Source organism: Triticum dicoccoides, chromosome 3B, assembly GCF_002162155.2.
Source record: "Triticum dicoccoides isolate Atlit2015 ecotype Zavitan chromosome 3B, WEW_v2.0, whole genome shotgun sequence".
NCBI classification, from domain to species: domain Eukaryota; kingdom Viridiplantae; phylum Streptophyta; class Magnoliopsida; order Poales; family Poaceae; genus Triticum; species Triticum dicoccoides.
The window spans coordinates 379,983,883-379,992,018 of record NC_041385.1 but is presented as its reverse complement, the minus strand read 5'-3'; positions in this window follow the sequence as shown (position 1 = coordinate 379,992,018).

The window sequence follows — 8,136 nt, the reverse complement described above, 5'->3', positions numbered from 1 at the left end:
TTGTGAAGACGGTCTTCTTTGTAATTGATCATCCTCAGCCAAAACTCACACCCATTAGCCATGTGCATTTCCCGTACCACTAATCAAACACTTGGCTGCTTATTCATGTTTGAGCATCGATCGGTCTCGTGAGAATCTTATGTTGTGATTTTCTTCCTAGCACCTACCTGGGGAGTGCCCAACCCACTAGACATGCCTAGGCAGCCCAGAACACATGGCAACGCCACGGTCACGCTGTGACCACACGACGGGCATGCGAGTTTACACGCTCTAGAGTTGGGGCCCTAGGCCACCGTCTAAACCTCGACGTATCGCCACCAAATCATGTTTTTATGATTAAATAGGTACTTATGTAACTAGAAATGATTTTTGGAAAAAATAAATAGCAAACTATGAGGCAGCTGTAGTTCAAATTTGACCCGCTTCCACCTGAATTGGCGGGAATTTGTCTTTTTCACCAGAGGTAGATCAAAAATTTTTACACCCAACAATTTTGTCAATTGTGCACTAAATATGTCCTAGTATTTTAGAAAAATGATTTGGTCCAATTTTGCAATAATTATTTGGTAGGTCCTTCACAAAAAACCTCATTTGGGGCAATCGAAAAATGGAAAATGGCTCTTTTGTGCAATGAAAGTGAAAACTCCCTTAGGCAACATTGTTTGGAATTCCCAGATGCACCCTTGTGCACAATATGAGATCATTTGAACAAACTATGCCATGAATGTGGCCATAAGATTGATCATTTGGCTTGAAAGCCATGAATCTTCACGCATCATAGCTCATTTCTGAGAACACTTTTTAAAAATAATTTCTGTATTACAAGTTTATTATTTTTCCTGGAAACTTGGTCACATATAATGATACAAATGCGAAGGTTTTCTATTTTTTTTGATTTTTTTGAATTTTTTAAGCCCGTTTCAAAATGTGGTCAAAACGGCGGGCTTGACCGTTCCTAGCTAGTGGTTGAATCTTTGAAATTTTTTGATGTTTCTCTGATTAAATAGGTACTTATGTACCTAGAAATGATTTTTGGAAAAAATAAAGTGCAAACTATGAGGCAGCTACAGTTCAAATTTGACCCACTTCCAACTGAATCAGTGGGAATTTGTCTTTTTCACCAGAGGTGGATCAAAACTTTTTACACCCAACCATTTGGTCAATTGTGCATTAAATATGGCCTAGTATTTTAGAAAAATGATTTGGTCCAATTTTGAAATAATTATTTGGTAGGTCCTTCACAAAAAAACCCCATTTGGGGCACTCGAAAAATGGAAAATGGCTCTTTTGTGCAATGGAAGTGAAAACTCCCTTAGGCAACATTGTTTGGAATTCCAAGATGCACCCTGTGCACAATATGAGATCATTTGAACAAACTATGCCATGAATGTGGCCATAAGATTGATCATTTGGCTTGAAAGCCATGAATCTTCACGCATGATAGCTCATTTCTGAGAACACTTTTTAAAAAAAAATTCCATATTACAAGTTTATTATTTTTCCTGGAAACTTGGTCACATATAATGACACAATGCGAAGGTTTTCCAATTTTTTGATTTTTTTGAATTTTTTATGCCCGTTTCAAAATGAGGTCAAAACGGCAGGCTTGACCGTTCCTAGCTAGTGGTTGAATCTTGGAAAACTTTTGATGTTTCTCTGATTAAATAGGTACTTATGTACTAGAAATGATTTTTGGAAAAAATAAAGAGCAAACTATGAGGCAGCTGCAGTTCAAATTTGACCCGCTTCCATCTGAATCAGCGGGAATTTGTCTTTTTCACCAGAGGTGGATCAAAACTTTTTATACCAAAACATTTGGTCAATTGTGCATTAAATATGGCCTAGTATTTTAGAAAAATTATTTGGTCCAATTTTGTAATAATTATTTGGTAGGTCCTTCACAAAAAAACCTCATTTGAGGCAATCGAAAAATGGAAAATGGCTCTTTTGTGCAATGAAAGTGAAAACTCCCTTAGGCAACATTGTTTAGAATTCCAAGATGCACCCTCGTGCACAATATGAGATCATTTGAACAAACTATGCCATGAATGTGGCCATAAGATTGATCATTTGGCTTGAAAGCCACGAATCTTCACGCATGTTAGCTCATTTCTGAGAACACTTTTTAAAAATAGTTTTCGTATTACAAGTTTATTATTTTTCCTGGAAACTTGGTCACATATAATGACACAATGCGAAGGTTTTCCAATTTTGTGAATTTTTTTTGAATTTTTATGCCCATTTCAAAATGCGGTCAAAACGGCAGGCTTGACCGTTCTAGCTAGTGGTTAAATCTTGGAAAACTTTTGATATTTATTTGATTAATTAGGTACTTATGTACCTAGAAATGATTTTTGGAAAAAATAAAGAGCAAACTATGAGGCAGCTGTAGTTCAAATTTGACCAGCTTCCAATTGAACCGGCAGAAATTTGTCTTTTTCACGAGTGGTGGATGATTTTTTTGACATCCAACCATTTGGTCAATTGTGCATTAAATATGGCCTAATATTTTAGAAAATTGGTTTGGTGCAATTTTGCAACAATTATTTGGTTGGTTCTTCACAAAAAAAACATTTTTGCCACTTCAAAAATGATTAAAAATAGCTAGAAATATGACTAAAAATTGATCCTAATCCGTAAAATGTGGTCTAACTCTAGTGAAAGTTTGTGTGGTGCCCTTTTGCAAAATATTTTTGATAGCTACTTCATAAAATCCCTCTATTTTTAGTATTTGAAAACTATTTGACATCCCTGATTTTCTGAACCAATCATCACTCTGTCCACGGATCAATGACATGGCGTCCATCCATCCATCCATCCATCCATCTCTCCATCCCACATCCATCCATCCATCCATCTATCTACAGAAAAAAGAAAAAAAGAAAAGAAAAGGAGATACCCAAACCGCAACCCAAACCCTAGCTCAGATCGACCCCTCCCCCCGTCGCCCCCTTCCTTCCTCGTCCCCGTCTCCTCGCCACCGCCCCCTCCCCGATCTCGATCTACCGCCGCCCCCACCACCACCATCGACGACCCTCCGCCCCCACCGCCCCCGCCACCCTCTACTCCACAGCCGGCACCCCTACCCTCTCCTTCTCCCCTCTCCCTACATCCCAGATCCATTCGACCGCGGCGACCACCTCCTCCACGGCCACCGTGCCCACGGCCACCTCCTCCCGCTGGCGACCGCATCCACTCTGCTACCGGCGCCACCTCCCCTCCCCTCCCCTCCCCTCCCTAGCTAGAGGTCCCTTCCCCTCCAAGGGCCCGCCGCTGATGAAGTCCGGCAAGGCCGGCTTCGAGGGCCCGCAGGAGGCGCAGCACCGCATCCGCATCACCCTCTCCTCCAAGAGCGTCAAGAACCTCGAGAAGGGTGATGATGATGGGTGGATCTCGTCGATCCGCACCTCCTCACCCACCACATCACCATATCCGCGACATGGTAAGGTGTCCACGAGCTCCGCAACTCCCCTCTGCATCGACTACGACCACCAGTTCAAGCTGGGCGCCCCCACATCGCCGGATCTGAGCTTCTTCCCCGTCGGCCGCCGCGCGCCTTCCCCCGTCGATCTGCATCGCCCTCGCTGCTCCGACGTCTCTGGCCTCCCCGAGATAGTCATCCGCATCGCGGTGAGCCCCTCAGCCGATCCCCCTCTTTGGCACATCAATCGATCAACATGTGGAATTTTGGGCTCTGATTATTCTGAGAGAGGGATGGTACCATCTCCAAAATACATTTGCTTTCCATTGATTTGAACAACTGTAATGTGTCGTGATCTCAGTGCGGCCCCACCATTTTTTCCTTCAAATTTCTATTCTTCTACTTACAAACTACTAAATGTGTGAAGTGACCTAAAATGTCTTGCATTTGATTACATAGGGAGTAGTAGACAAGTGGATATGCCAGTTTGATAATTAGTACTTCACCATAATATTTCCTGCTTCAAAGACATGCAGAGAAAAAAGTGGCTCAGAATCGTTTTGGTTTCGTGAGTGCTAGATTATTTCCAGATATGCGCATGGTGTCAAAAAGACTGGTTTAGTTTAGAAGGACAACATGTGGAATTTTCTTGTTTAGGATAATGATCGATCAGCATGTGGACTGGGCTCTGTTTATTCTGAGAGAGGCTTCTCAGCACTTTGAACACTAGTTATGTGCTGTGTTCTGAGTGCAGCTCCACCATTCTTTCCTTCAAATTTCTGTTCTTCTAGTACAAGCTCTTTTTTATTTCATTAATGAAACCATATAGAGGATCAGAAATCTTAATATATATATATATATAGAACCATTTAATATATTATCTTTGGAAATGGTACGCATCTGAATTTGTGCTGCCTGTAAGTGGCGCATTGTTAGTTAATTCTCCTCAACACAATCCAATTTGTGCTAACCCTATCATGCATGCCTAGACTATATATGTTGGTGTGCCCTTATAATTTTGTAATCTAGCACGCACGATGCTCCCCACGGGTTTGGTTAGTCTGTCAACGATGGTATATCCCCCCCTCCTTCAATCAGAAAGGAACCATCTCCATGAACTTGCCAAATCCTCCCAACTTCAGAAGTTTCTCCATCCAGAAACTTCTAGCTACTACACCACCACCACCACCACCACCAGCACCACCATTTATTAAGTGTCTGGCTGAGTGTAAATGGCGCATTGTTAATTCTCCTCAACACAAACTAAAAATTTGTCCAGTTCAGACTTCCTGTGTGTGATAATTAGTTAAATTTGTCACTTGTGTACTGCTCTTGCTGCATATTTGTGTTTGTTTAATTTGTAGTTCCTGTGTTGCTCAAGTAGCCGTGACATATATGTATGTGGTGCGGAATCTATATGTCTCAGTACCAAACTACTTCTGCATGTTCAGTATTATGATATATCTTTTATTTCTAGTTCTTATAATCATTATACGTGCTTGTGATATATATGTGCTTGTGATGTGAATCACTTCTGCCCTTCTGCTTACATACTTTCTAATAATAGATGTCTCCTTTTATTGTAGATTTCCTTTTGTAGTCTATGTATGCATGTGTTAGGATTATTTTCCCTGTAATCTTCACTAAAATTGTCTAGCCTAGCTTTAGCCGAACATCATCGCTGATCGTCTAGTCCCTATGGAGAACACGACATCCGTAGCCGGGTCTGCTTTGACTGCGGAAGCTGAATATCACTCCCTCCGTTCATAAATAAGTGATGTGCAAACAGGTGTTGTGCATGGTGATCGCCTTCAATTTACTTTCTGCTTGTAGAGTTACTGTGTTAAATCTTGAATGAAGCATTTGGGTAGTTGAATCTCTTGGGTCGAGTGTTTCCCAGATGCTTGTATGTATCTTGGCTCAGTAAATCGATATAATACTTACTTAGCTATGAAGGAACTTTCATGAATCATAGCACTGGTGTGTGGCTGCCATGCATCTCTGGGTTATTGGTTTAGTGTACTATAGATATGTAATCTTTTTATCTAACTAGCTTGTATGTGCTTGTTCTTGAACTGCAGGTTGCGGAGGTTCTGCTGGAAACAAGTTCAGGATGTCTCTGGGTCTGCCTGTGGCAGCCACTGTGAACTATGCTGATAACACTGCTGCTGCATCTGGCGGAGCTGCCGCTGCGGCCCCAAAGGGCAACCTTCATCAGACACAACCCCATAACAGGGCCTCAAGGTTCTGTGCCCTCGTCTTCTTCTTCCTCCTCTTCTGGTCTCGTTGATCTCGTCGATCTGACTGACGTGTGTGTGTTTCGTGTGTGCCGACCACAGTGTGCTCCGATCTGGTGAGGGGCGCCAAGGACAAGCTGCTCTGGGTCAAGGATGCCCACCAAGATGGCCACCAGAAAGTCGCCATGCGGAGAAGGTGACTGACCCGCCTCCCTCATCGGCTCCCGTTTTTACTTTGTTTCTGTGCCCTGTTTGCTTGCAGTCATGCAACGACCGGCCTCGCTAAAATGTTTCTCTATGGAATCAGGCTGCTTAGGGTTGGATGATATAGGGCAGTAAATTGGCTGTATGGGCACTTCTTTGTTGTTTGCTGTTAGCCAAGAGATCAACTGTCCCGGTTGAAGTTCATAGCCTAGAGGATTTTAGTACTGAACTAGTGATCGATCCTACTGTCCCTTGATCTCCCCATGATTTCTCGTTGCGTTTCTGACGATTCGGGCCTTCTTGTTTGTAGGAGCTGGAGCCGCTGGAGATCAAAGATGTGCTGCGATGTAAGTTCTAGTTTTTCCCCTTTGATCCCCTCTTCCATGCTTCTGCTCTGCTATTCCAATTTTTGCCTTTTGTGTTCCCTCTTTTACTAGTACAGTAGTTTATTAGTACATGTATATATGGTAGCTGAAATCCACTCTTTGATACTGATGTACCGAGCAGTAGTAGTAGTAGTTCAATTTACTGGTATATCGTGGCCCGTTATTTATGCCGTGGTCTGATTAGTTGCAACTGCTGTACTGATGTGTTGGGGATTGCTACCTTGAGCTCCTTGTTTCATGTTGACATTTGCACTTGTGCGAAAAAAACTGAAGCAATTGCTTGCGTTCCTTTCTACAATTAGTCTTCAAACGGACCCGTTATAACAAACGTGTCTGCTATTCCTTTTAGTGTAGTTCTCTTTACTGTGTTCCTAATGATTGTCATGTATGAATGTGTTGCAGGCATCTTGCATACCATATTCTCGTGGGTGGGTGCAGCGAGGGGCTGGGCAAGCGTGGTGTGCAGTGGATGGAGGTCATCTCGTGGGAGCCCAGGGCGTTCGTCTACCACAACTTCCTGGTAATCACTGCTACTGCTGCCCACTCTGCCTTCCCTTCAACACCCATAATCACTGCTGCTGCCACCATGGTTCATTCGGTCCTGCACCTGCTCACGCATGCACACTGTGCCGTGTTTGTGGGAAGCTGGTTTTGTTAGGTAGTCCATCGATGATGTATGGGTTTCTGTTTGTAATCTGAGCTGATGCCCACTCTGAAAGTTTGGTGACAAAATAATGCATCTTGAATCCTGGGAAGACTACTAATAATCTGTCATTGGAGGATATGCTACAGCAATGCAGCAATTTGAATTGATATTCACATTGAATTAATGACTTGTCTTGTTGTATGCAATTGAAACATACCCATATAAAAGAAGTATGTTCCATGCAGCATTTTTACTGTTTTACTCAACTTGTTTTTGTAGTTACTTGATACATATTACCTCTGTCCCATAATAAACCATCAAATGTACTCCTGGGAGGGATAAACATCTTTTTATAACATGGGTTGAAGCAAACTGTACTTGCCTACTGAGAATATGAAAACAAGATATTCTGTTTGCTAATATGAAGATAGCATTGTGTTTAATCCAGTACTGATGATTGTTTTCATTCTCATATAAATTTGTTAATGATGGTGATTTTGTACTAGCATATAAAGTTGTTTTTGTTGTCACTTGATACATACTTAGATTGTACTTGAAGTTGTGGGTTAATGCTGGTAATTTTGTTCTACTTGTATGCATTGGTACCCCCATCATCGAGCGCATGGATGCAATAGTGGCAAGAAGATCATGGTCGTGTGCATCATCAAGCACACCATGGCGAGCATCCACCTGCTCATAGTGGCAAGAAGAGCAGGTGCCTAGTTTGTAATCACTGTCGAAGGAGCTCCATGTTGAAGAACATAACACTTGTAGAGCTTGTAAAGTACCATGTTATTGAACTTGTGGAGTATGTAACTGCGACTTCCACTATTGTATGTTAGAGTTATTTGTACAACTTGCTACACTTGCTGAAGAACATAACACTTGTAGAGCTTGCAAAGTGTATGTTAGAGTTATCTGTACAGCAGCAACTCTGTATTGACTGGTAATATTTGTACATCAGCAACACTGGCTGGTAATATTTGAAGTATTTTGTGTGTTTTCTGTGCCAATTTGAATATTGTGTATTTATTTATGTTAAATTGGAAAATGAAGAATGTGACCCTAACAAAAAAAAGAAAAAATGAAACTGTTGAGACAAAAAGGCCATGGGCCAAAAATGAAAAGGCTGCAATGAAGGCAATGGGCCAAAAATAAAAAGGCTGCAATGTTGGGCTTGGTCCATGAAGTTGACAAAAAAATTCATAGGAAAAAAATATAAATGGGCTGAATTAATGGGCT